The sequence below is a fragment of the Orcinus orca genome, chromosome 16 (assembly GCF_937001465.1).
Source record: "Orcinus orca chromosome 16, mOrcOrc1.1, whole genome shotgun sequence".
Taxonomy (NCBI): Eukaryota; Metazoa; Chordata; class Mammalia; order Artiodactyla; family Delphinidae; genus Orcinus; species Orcinus orca.
Window position 1 is genome coordinate 51803572 of NC_064574.1, and position 12235 is coordinate 51815806.

Below are 12235 nucleotides of genomic sequence, written 5' to 3' on the forward strand. Positions count from 1 at the left end.
AGCTGCGCGCGTCGCAGGGCCTGCCGGGAACCGTAGTACGTCCCCCGACCTTGTGCGCAGGCGCCAAAACCGCACCGGGAAGTGTAGTTTCGTAAGGCCCGAAGGAGGTTCAACTCTGTCGTCGAAGAACTACGATTCCCGTCAGCCAGTTGCGAGGAATGTCTGGGGGGCGGACCGGAGCAAACAACGCATTCCAGAGACTTTCCACTAGGGGGCGAGAGGACACAGGGCCTAGCGACGCTAGCGCTCTCCTCGGCCTCCCGCCTTCCACCCAGGTCATCCTGGGAGTTGTAGTTCTAGCGTGGCATGGAACCCGTACGTAGCTTCGCCCTCCCTGCCCCCACACGACCGCCATTTTGTCTCCCCGTGTTGGGAGGCGATGAGCCCGAGCCCACTGATACAGCTGTTTGCAAGTGATCGCAGGCTTCCTGGGGCGAGCCCGGGGCCGCGCCGCACCCGTCCTTCTGCACCCAGGAGAACCCGCCCCCCAGACCCCGGCCAGCGGACACCCGCGGAACCCCAGAGCCCAGCTACAGGCCCAGGGCCTGAGCCAAAGGCTGAGCCAGGAGGCCGTGGTGTTCGCAGCTTCCAGCCGCTGAACCCGGCCGGCTGCCCCTGGGGAATGATTTTTTTTTTATGATCTCCGAGTAAGGCGCCCAGGCAGCGATGTGATTTTCGCCTACAGAACCTGGGACATGTTATATACGTCGTGGCCGGGCAAAAACGTTACAAACACCCTTAAATATTTCACCCTTCTGCAGAATGTCTTAGGTTAATGGTTTTGAGTCCGTTTTCTTTGAGCCTGAGAACCAGCCAGTCTCCCTCAGAGCAGACTTTGAAGAAGCTGGGCTTCGCAGGCAGGCCAACATTTTAACCTGACCTTGAGCTCGCACTCAGCAGTCCTGGTTATCTCGAGGGTCTCGCACCCTAAACAGGACCCAGCACGTGGCAGACATATAATGAACTGTGGTCCGTTTGAGTTTGATTGTGTTTAATGTTAGTTTTCTTTGTAACCAGGGAAGGATAAAGTCATCTCAGACGCTGTAACTGGGCCACCCACCACTTGGCGTAGGAACTGTAGCTTCGGTGTACGGTGCTCGGGATGTTGTAATCTTGCCTCTTTGAACTGCGGCAAGTGCTTCCATGAGCTGGATGAACCTTTGGAGTAATTTATGGCAAAGTGGCAAAGCCTGTGTCTTTTCTGGGCCTAAGCTGGTGTTTCTGAGGTTGAGGGTGAAGGTGGTGGTTTCTTAAAACCCACCACCTTCAGTGAGACCCTTCCCTGTAATCAAATTCCCAATGATATTATTCCCTGTATTTACTGAATATTTTGTGCTAAATTCTGTACATGAATCACTGCAGTTAATAATGCTCGTGACAATCTCCTTTTCCTATGGGGAGAACTATGAATTCCTTTACATATCCACAGCACAGTTTTCAAAATATGAAAAGTAATGTGGAAATAATACTATAATCTACAAACCTTATACAGAGGTGTTATCAATTGTTCTGATAATATCCTTAATAACAAAAGAAAATTCAAAATCATGCATGTTGCATTCTTAGACTCCTTTAACATACTATAGATACTCTTTTGCACTTTACTGTTTTTCACTTAGCAATATATCCTGGAAATCATTACATATCAGTTCACAGAGATGTATGGATGGACTTTTATTTAACCACTCTTATATATGAGCATCTAAATTGTTTCCAATATTTTCTAATTACAAACCATGCTGCAATGAGTAACCAGGAGCATATGTATTTTCATATTGTTAGGGGGTATATCTTCAAGGTAAATTCCTAGAAGTGGGATTGCTAGGGCAAAAGGTAAAGACAAATGTAGTTTTGTTAGTAAGGACAGAGTCCTCTCAGTAAGGGTTATACCAGTGTGCATTGGCAAAATATGGGAGGGCCTACTTTCCCACCACCTCACCAACAGAGTACATTTCTGTGCTTTTCCATTTTTGCTAACCTGATAGGTGAGAAATGGTATTCTAGTGCAGTTGTTTTGTGTGTGGTAAAATGCACATAAACATAAAATTTACCATTTAAACTATTTCTCAGTGTACAATTCAGTGGCATTAAATACATTCACAGGGACTTCCCTGGTGGTCCAGTGGCTAAGACTCCTCGCTCCCATTGCAGGGGGCCTGGGTCCGATCCCTGGTCTGGGAAATAGATTCTGCATGCATGCCACAGCTAAGAGTTCACATGCTGCAACTAAAGATCTGGCTCAGGCAAAATAAATAAATAAATAAATATTTTTTAAAAAATAAATATGCAAATACATTCACAATGTTGTGCAACCATCACCACCATCCATTTCCAGAAGTTTTTCTTTTTTTTTTTTTTGCGGTACGCGGACCTCTCACTATTGTGGCCTCTTCCGTTGTGGAGCACAGACTCCGGACGTGCAGGCTCAGCGGCCATGGCTCACGGGCCTAGCCGCTCCTCGGCATGTGGGATCTTCCCTGACCGGGGCACGAACCCGTGTCCCCTGCATCAGCAGGCGGACTCTCAACCACTGCGCCACCAGGGAAGCCCTCCAGATGTTTTTCATCCTCCAAACTGAAACTCTGGACTCATTAAAGACCAGCTCCTCACTCCCCCCTCCCCCAGCCCCTGGTAACCTCTATTCTATCTTCTGTCTCTATGAATTTGCCTATTCTAGGTACCTCATTGTATGGTCAGGCCACTCGAGATGGCTGTTCTCTTGCTCTCTGTATATTCCCCTGCCCGACCAGTGCCTGCTTCACCTATATCTTAAGCACATGACTGACCTTCCTACGTACTTGCCCCAGGCCCCAGCTAGTGCTTGTTCTTATCAAAGGGGCAGTGAGGGGCGTGCCCCTATAACTGGTAATCAAACCTCCCACCCCTCCCCACAGAGAAGACTGCCATTATGTCCTGCCCACCCTCAGCTGCACACGGTGGGGAGCTGCTCCGGGACCTTGCTTCAGACATGTAAGATCCCCCCTATCCATTATTATTATTTGTGTGTGTGTGTGTGTGTGTGTGTGTGTGTGTGTGTGTAAGCCAGCTTTGTTTTTTGAATTTTATTTTTTTATACAGCAGGTTCTTATTAGTTGGTGGTGTGATGAATTAGGAGATTGAGATTGACATATATACACTAATATGTATAAAATGGATAACTATAAGAACCCCCTATCCATTAAACCATTGATGTCTGTGTTGATGACTCCGGGCTCTTTCTTCGTTCTTAAAGCTAGGCAAGTGCAGGCCTTGTAGGCCTGTTGTGTGCAGCCCAACACTCATAGGGTGGAATCATAAAATATCTGTCCTTTGGTATCTGGCTTATTGTACTTAGCATAATGTCTTTAAGGTTTATATTGTAGCATGTATCAGAATTTCATTCCTTACTATGGCTGAATAATATCCCACTGAATGTATATATACCACATTTTGTTTACCCATGTGTTCACTGATGGACATTTGAGTTGTTTCCACATTTTGGCTATTGTGAACAGTGCTGCTATGAACGTTACTATGCAGGTCTCTGTGTGAACAAATGTTTTCCTTTCTAGACTCTAAAGGTGGACTCTTCTCCAGGCTCCCAGCCTCTGGGCTTCCCCTCCAACCTTCATGGGACCTCCAAAAAGATTTTTAAATTTTCCTTTGAAACTTTATTTGTATCCTACAGTGTGGTAGGTTGACTAGTGGCCCCCCAAACTTCATGTCCATCCAGAACCACAGAAAGTGACCTTACTTGGAATAAAGGGCTTTGCATAGGTAACCAGTTAAGGATCTCCAGAAGAAATCACCATGAGTTTGGAGTGGGTCTTCAATCCAGTGACTGATGTCCTTAAAGGAACAGGAGATGCAGAGATGCACAGGAGAGGCCATGGGAAGATGGAGGCAGAGATTAGAGTGGTGCAGCCACAAACCTAGGAATGCCAGCAGCCACCAGAAGTTGGAGGGTGGGAGGCTCTGCAACACCTCAGTTTAGGACTTCTGGCCTCCAGATTGTGACAAATTCCTGTTGTTTTGTGCCATGCCGTTTGTGACATTTGTTATGGCAGCCCCGTGAAACCTCATCCATATAGGTAAGCCATAGTCATTGTAGAAAACGAGAAAATACAGATAAGCGAAAAGTCAAACCGCACAGAGGCAATTCCCTGCCCCCAGAAACAACCACAGTTAACACTTTAGCGTCTATGTCATCAGAGTAAGATTTCTAAAATGCAACCTTCTGAAATGCTTAATGTTCTCCCAAATGCCTTCAGGATAAACTCTCAAACTCCTTAATAGGGCCTCAGAACCAGGCCTTTTTGTAGCCTCTTTTCCTTCTACTTGAAGAAGAATCAACGTGCACACCTGCCTCTGCTTGTTCCCCCAGGCAGACAGGCCTTGCCAGTGCCTTCAACCTCTGATTCCCTGGCCTCCTCGCAACACCCCAGTGGAAGCACTCCTCCTTCTGGAACTTAAGCTGCTGGACCACCGGATCCTGAGGTGCTGGTGACCTCTGGGGCAGGGGTGAGTGGAGCCTCTCCCACCTCCACCTCTTGATTTCTGGACCCAGGAATCCTGGAGCTGCCATTCCACCCAAGGCAATACAGACCATAAACAAACAAATAATAGGCAATTACCAATCATGGGAACAGCAAGGAGGGTGTAAATGGGGTGGGAGGGCAGGAGGTCTAGAAAAGGATCTCACCCTCCCTTCCAGAGGGAGACCAGGCCCCAGCAGGAGGGCAGCTCCCAGGGCTGATGTTGAGGCACACTGGGCCAACTGTGAGGGTTTCCAACATGGTCTTTTGATCTGGAGGCCCCCAGTCCCAGCTCGCCCCCTCCAACAGGCCTGTAAGCATGGTTCTGGCCAGGCCTGGTAGCTTCCAGGCCCTGTGTGGGCTCGATGGCCTGGCTGGGACCAGGTAGCCTCAGCTCAGGTTGAGGGGGGCACACACCAGTCAGAGTGTCTGCCTGAGCAGCCTCCCAGCAGCACTCGGCCCCCGAAGAAACCTCGGATCCAAGGCCCTGGAAGATGACCCTGATCTTGTGCCCAGGACAGGACCCTGATAAGGGAAGCCCTTCCATGGACAACAAGGGTTGTCCTGGTCCCGAGCCTTCACAGGCACTGCCTCCTTCCCTGTGGCCGGCAGTCCTTGTGCAACGCGCCCTGGCCCAGGGCAGCACCGTGCTCCCCATCCCTTCCTTCTCGGGGTGGATGCTCTCCGTAATTTGGGGGTTTCTAGAGCTTTTAAAGCACTAACTTTATTTTGTTAGGACTGCATATTTAGTCTCTTTGGAGAGGTTAGCAGTTGAGGCTTTATGAAAATTCAGATGAATTATGACTGCCAGACGTGGCACTTTTTTTTTTTTAATTTTTGGCCATGCTGCATGGCATGTGGGATCTTAGTTCACCAACCAGGGGTCAACTGACATCCCCTACAGTGGAAGCATGGAGTCTTAACCATTGGACCACCAAGGAATTCCCTGCCATTTTTTATTTTAAAAAATACTGAGGAAAAAACCCCCAAACACTGAAAAGTAAAAGATCAACCAAAATCCCATCACTTAAAAATTATAAACATATTTTATAAAAATATAAAGCGGTACTCCCCCAACTGGTACCCTCACACTGCAGAGCCCCCAGAGCCTTGGTGGGAGCCGCTCCCTGGAGGGGTCACAGAGTGCCGTGCCAGCTGAAGATCAGAAGGCGACATCCATGCATGCATAGTGTTGGCACAAGTTCATAATATGAAAAAAAATGGGAAAAAGCTAAATACCCATCTATAGGATATTAGTTAAAATAACGGTGAAACAACCTCATGTTAAGAGAGGAACTCTATTCTCCTGGTTGTCAAGGCACACGTGTCAGGCAGGCTGCATTCTCCACAAAGGTAGGTAGTTAGATGCAGAGATACAGGGATGGTGGGTGGTGGACGGCAGATGGTAAGATGAGTGGCATTTTGTATGTGTCAGGGACCCTGGGCCCCCCCCGCAGGACCTGTCCCCAGGAAGCCTCAGTCTCCCTCCTGCTAGCCCTCCCCAGGACACCTCTTGGTCACTGCCCTCCCAAGCCCAAGTATCACCTCCTCCAGGAAGTCTCCCAGGACTGAAGGCTCCCAGCTGCGAGCTCCCAGGGTAAGCATCTCCTGCCAAAAATGTTGGCTCCAGGGATTCTAATGAGTATGAGCTGGGGGCTACAGACTGAGAGGGCAGGGATTGGACATAGGGGCTGCACTTAAAGCTGTGCTTACACAAGGAGCTCAGCCTCCTCTCCAAAGGGCTCAGAACTGTGGAGTCTTTGGCCCCACTTCCTGCAGCTAGTGGCCCAGTGCCTCTACATTCCTCCTCTACCAGCCACATGGGAAGCCTGCCCAGGAGCTGGGTGCTCCCTCTCCCCCTCACCTGCACCCACGGTGCCCTTAGTTGTCCCACAACTAGGTACATCTTAAACGCTTTTATTGTAGAGCAGGTGAAAGAGAAAATGAAATGAACCATCATAGCCTCAGAAAAATGTCACGTGGTTTCAGTGAAGCCACTGTTTTTCTAAGAAGCCATCATGGGGACACAGGAGGGAGGAGCAAGGAAATAGCACGCCCAAGTCCATTTCCTGTCCTGGCCTAGCTAGAGGCTAAGAGCCAGAGAGGAGAGAGCTTGGCTCTCTTCAGAAGGTGAGGACCTGGTGCCGGGCAGGGGACCAGGGTGGGAGAGCTGCCCCACCAGCATGTGGGGGTACCTTTGAACTGGCTAGGGAGTAGGGGGAATTGGGCAGGGAGTGTGAGTGGGGCAGGGGAGGGAGGGTGCCAAGCTGCTCCTTCCTCTGCACCCAGCAATCCCTGGGGTCCCCCACCCCACTGTCACCTGCCAGAGGACCATCCCCCTCAAGTCAGCTCCAGGCTTGTCCCATGGCATGTTCTCAGGACCAGAGGATCCTGCTGGGAGCAGTGAGATGGGGGAGGGGGGCATCAGGATCCTGAGCAGGAACAAAATTTCAAAATTGCCTGGTGGACATGAAGAGGGGCAGAGTGGGGGCGGGGGTCAGGGAGCTGCTGGTGGGTGTTCCCAGATGACATGGGAAGCAGAGGAGAGGGGCCCAGTGGCCAAGCCTGGGGCTGCAAGTTGGAGGGGGCAGCTGGAGGAGGCTGAGGAGGATGGGCAAGAGGAGAGGGCAGAAAGGAGGGGGCCAGACCAGCGGCTGCAGGAGCTCCCTCAGGAGACAGTTTCCTGAAGTGGGTCAGGGTACAGGTAGCCATGAGGGCTGACCCCAGGGGAAGCTGTCACCAACCATAGGCCCGAAGGGGCCCTGGGAGGAGTCCAGCCAGAGCTGTAGCCTAGAAGGAGTGAGGCCAGGAGCAGGACAGCCACTGGCCGAGTGGGGCGAGGCAGGACATGTGACCCTCCTCCTCTCAGCTCCAGCCTTCTGCCGCTGCCTCCCCTGTCAAAACCAGAAACCAGAAACCAGAACTGCAGAGACCCAAGGCCCCTGACAGAGCAGGGATGTGGGGTGGGTGGAGGGAGCAGGCGCTGTGACGGCCCCTGGGGTGTGTTCCCTTTGTGGCTGGGGAAGGTGGCTCTGCAGGGCTGTGGGGAGGCAATGGGCCCCCAGCCCAGAGTCCTGAGGGGGATGTGAGCATCCCCAGGCCTGTGGAGGGACTCCTGAGCCCAAGGCCCTGGCCTCAGCCTCTGGGGAGGGGATCCCCGGGGGTCTTGGGGGAATCAGAGTGTGTGGGAAGGAAGATGACTAGGCATGTCCCCGCCCCACACACAGGGGTGAGCTCTGATACCTTGAGAAGATGGTGGCAGGAGAGATGCCCATGGCAATGGCCATCAACATGTTGAGAGACATGTCCCCCCTCGCAATCAGCCAGGCCTGACCAGGCCCAGCCACCAGCTACCAGGACAAGAACAGGACCCTGGTTGCTTCCAGGACAAATAAAGTCTCCAGGGATGGGGGGAGGGGGAGGGGGCTGCTTCCCCTGGACTGAGACCCCAAGACATCCCCAGCTACAGACCAGGAGCTTCAGGGGACCTGAGGGACCCCTCAGCCTCCATCCCCTGCCAGGGGTCCAGGCAGGTCTGGAGCCGTGCTTGAGGAGCCAGAGGGACCCCCTCCCCCCAGACCCTGGAGCCTGTACCTGGCTCACCTGGAAGCACTCCCTGCAGCCAGCCCTGTCCCAGGTGCCACCATATGTCCACTTGCTTCCTCCCACCAGCCCAGGGGGTGGAGGGTGCCATCTCCATGAGCTGTGAGGAGGCAGAGCTCCGAGGGGCCAAGTCACTGCCCTGAGGCCACCAGATTGTCACTACAGAGGGTGGGGCAAGGCTGGCATCTACCTTGGAGCCCATTCTTTCTGCTCAGCTGGGGAGGGGGAATCTCAAGTGTCCCTGTCTTTTCTCTGGTTCCTGCCCCCGTGTCAGCCTGGGACCCTGAGCCCTACAGTCCCCTTACTGTCTCCATCCTGTGGGGTCACCCTGCCCCGTTTCCTCCGGCCCTGAAATTAATGGCCTCCGGGTCAGCAGTGTGGCACACTGTGATAATAATGATTGACGGGATGGCCTTATACAGCTGGATGAAGAGCAGAGCAAGCCGGAGCTTGCACCATGGGAGGTCCCAGGGTGGCCGGAAGTAGGGGTCAGGGAGTGCCTGAGTAAGAGGGAGGCGTGGGCATGGTTTGGGGGAGGCACAAGTGAGGTGGCGAGAGGGTAGTGGGAGACCCCCTCCCTTGGCCTGGCCGCCCCACCCAACTGGCCACCATTGTCCTCCTCCCATGGTCAATTCTGGGCCCTGCCTGACCCCACCCCCTTCTCTTGCAGGTAAAAATGAACAAGAAAAAGAACCCTAAAATTGACAAGAATCCTCTCCAAGCCCCCTACAGACAGGAGAGCCCACATTCCTGGGGATGGGAATGCTGTGAGGCAACATTTTACCATTGAGGTATGAACAAAGTCAACTTGTGGGCAAAAATAAAAATTCACTGAATGCACATGTATTCAGTGCCTACTGTGTGTGCCTGACTCTTTTCCAGAAGTGGGCTCCAAATCCCAGGATTCTGGGTCCTTTGAGGCCCAGCTCCAACCCTAGAAGCCCTGGGCCCTCCCCACCCCTAACTAGCCCCGACCTGGCCCTTCATCAGGGCTGTCTGGCCTGGGCCACCTCTCAGCCCCAGGGAGGCTCTATGGGGCCTCTGTGCCCTGAGGTCCTGAAAAGGGAAAAACACCCTGCTTTCCCTCTCCTACACTCACAGTCACACACCAACACTTCTCACACCAGATGTGTGGAATTTTTCACACCCACCAATTTTCCAGTTTCCTGTGGACACCAACTAAGATTTCTATGACTTAATTCTGACACTGACAGAATTTAGCACTGACCCCACATTTTAAAGGCTCAGTCCTACAATACTGCTCCCACTTCAGATGCCAATCCCAGGTAGTGGGTCCCCAGATTACCCACAAACATCTGTCTGACTTGGCTACAGATCATGTGTTCCCATGACCCCCTTCTTGGGTTTCATAATTTGCCAGAAGGGCTCACAGAACCCAGGAAAACAGTTTCCTTACTAAGATACGGGTTTAGGGAGTTCCCTGGTGGTCTAGGGGTTAGGATTCGGCACTTTCACTGCCGTGACCGGGGTTCAATTCCTGGTTGGGGAACTGAGATCCTGCAAGCCCCGAGGTGTGGCCAAAAAATAAATAAAATAAAATAAAATTGTTGGGACTTCCCTGGTGGCGCAGTGGTTAAGAATCTGCCTGCCAATGCAGGGGACACGGGTTCGAGCTCTGGTCCTGGAATATTCCCACATGCTGCAGAGCAATGAAGCCTGTGTGCCACAACTACTGAGCCTGCACTCTAGAACCGGCGAGACACAGCTACTGAGCCCACGTGCCACAACTACTGAAGCCCGCGCACCTAGAGCCCATGCTCCACAACAAAGAGAAGCCACTGCAATGAGAAACTCACACGCCACAACGAAGAGTAGCCCCCACTCGCTGCAACTAGAGAAAGCCTGCGCGCAGCAACGAAGACCCAACTCAGCCATAAATAAATAAATAAATAAATTTATATTAAAAAAAAAGAATCCGACTTCCATTGCAGGGGACACAGGTTTGATCTCTGGTCAGGGAACTAAGATCCCATATGCCGTGGGACAACTAAGTCCATGCACTGCAACTACTGAGCCCGCATGCTGCGACTAAGACCTGATGCAGCCAAAAAAATTAATTAATTAATTAATTAATTTTAAAAAAGACTGCTCCTTTAAAAAAACAAATAAGTAAAATTGTTTAAAGGAAAAAAATGGTGGATATTATGGCATGTGAATTAAATCTCAATTAAAAAAGAAAAAATGTGGGAGTTTGGGATTAGCAGATGCAAACTATTACATATGGAATGGATAAACAACAAGGTCCTACTGTATAGCACAGAGAACTATATTTAATACCCTGTGATAAACCATAACGTAAAAGAATATGAAAAAGAACATATATGTATAACTGAATCACTTTGCTGTACAGCAGAAATAAACACAACATTGTAAATCAACTATACTTCAATAAAACAAATTTGTTAACAATGAAAGGGAATTCCCTGGAGGTCCAGTGGTTAGGACTCCGTGCTTACACTGCTGAGAGCCCGGGTTCAATCCCTGGTTGGAGAATTAAAATCCCACAAGGGGCGCAGCGCGGCTAAAAAAAAAAAAAAAAGTTACGGGTTTATCATGAAGGACATGGCTGAGGAAGAGCCAGATGGAAGAGATGCACTAGACAAGGTATGAGGGAAGGGGCGAGGAGCTTCCATGCCCTCTCTGGGTGCACCAACCTCCCAGCACCTCTGGGTGTTCACCAACCCGGAAGCTCTCCAAATCCCATAGTTCACGGATGTGTATGGAGGGTTCATCACATGGGCGTGACTGATCATTAACTCAATCTCCAGCCCTTGTTCCCTCCCCAGAGGATGGGGCTGAAAGTTCTAGGTTTCTAATCAAGCCTCGGTCTTTCTGGTGGCAGCCCTCATCCTGAACCTAACCACCCAGAGCCACCACATTAGAACAAACGACACTCCTGTCACCCGGGAAATTCCAAGGGATTTGGGAGCTCTGTGTCCGGAACCACAGGCAGAGATCAACTATACTGTATAATTCTCTTTTTTTTAAAATAAATTTATTTATTTTATTATTTTATTTTATTTTATTATTTTATTTTATTTATTTATTGTTTCTGGCTGCGTTGAGTCTTCATTGCTGCGTGTGGACTTTTCTCTGGTCGCGGCGAGCGGGGGCTACTCTTCACTGCGGTTCGCGGGTTCACGGGCTTACGGGCTTCTCATCGTGGTAGCTCCTCTCGTTGAGGAGCAGGGGCTCTGGGTGCGTGGGCTTCAGTAGTTGTGGCACGTGGGCTCAGTAGTTGTGGCTCGCGGGCTCTAGAGAGCAGGCTCAGTAGTCGTGGCACACAGGCTTAGTTGCTCCGTGCTGTGCGGGATCTTCCCGGACCAGGGATTGAACCCGTGTCCCCTACACTGGCAGGCGGATTCTCAACCATTGCACCACTAGGGAAGCCCTACTGTATATTTCTTGTTATGTCACAGGACCTCATACTCCTGGGCCCCCTCTACCTGGAAAACCAGCCACTAGGTAGGGTCCCTGAGGTTTCCCATTCCTGTGGTCCTTGACCCAAAAGGGGACAGTGGGACCTCCAGCATCACCTTCCCCTGGTGACCTCTTTTCCAGCCTTCACTGCCTCAGTCATTTTCAGTTCATAAGACCGTCCACACAGAAGAGAAATTTTACAAAGTAAACGTAAAGTAAAAGTACAGTCTTTCTGTCCCATTGCCCCCAATTACAGTTCTCATTTCTGGTGGATTGGACCTTGTCCCTCTGGATGTTTTGGTGCAGAGACAATCCGAAGCAGGTGTATCTGTTCTCTGGGGCTGCCACAATAAACCACCACGAACTGTGTGTCTTTTCTTTTTTTTTTGGAACAAGGAATAACAATTTGAATCAGAAAGCTAGCAGACCCAGAAGATGGCAGACTAGCATCTAAAAAACAAAACAAAACAAAACAAAACATTTTACCTCAGTCCAAATTCCGACTCCTTTTATAGAGAAGAGAGGAAGAGGAGAGGCCCACTGTGGCGCCCACCAGTGGCTGAGCGGGGGTTGCTAGAGCAGCGAGGCTGCTATAGCTGGCGCCTGCCCCGCCCCTATTACAATTCCTCTCCCTCTCCCTCTTACACGCTGTTAGATGCCTTTTCCCCAGGGGCTCA

At 50.9% G+C, this 12235-nt stretch overlaps 1 long non-coding RNA gene across 2 annotated transcripts; it reads left to right on the forward strand.

Moving 5' to 3' along the window:
* Positions 1-116: 116 nt before the first annotated feature.
* Positions 117-8957, forward strand: LOC105748031 (uncharacterized). 2 transcript variants are annotated; one of them, XR_007472200.1, is made up of 3 exons: positions 117-315; positions 4364-4500; positions 8788-8957. It is a non-coding gene; the product is annotated as an uncharacterized LOC105748031 (long non-coding RNA). The 2 variants fall into 2 exon arrangements; XR_001119774.3 differs by lacking the exon at positions 117-315 and adding an exon at positions 357-2970.
* Positions 8958-12235: the final 3278 nt, after the last annotated feature.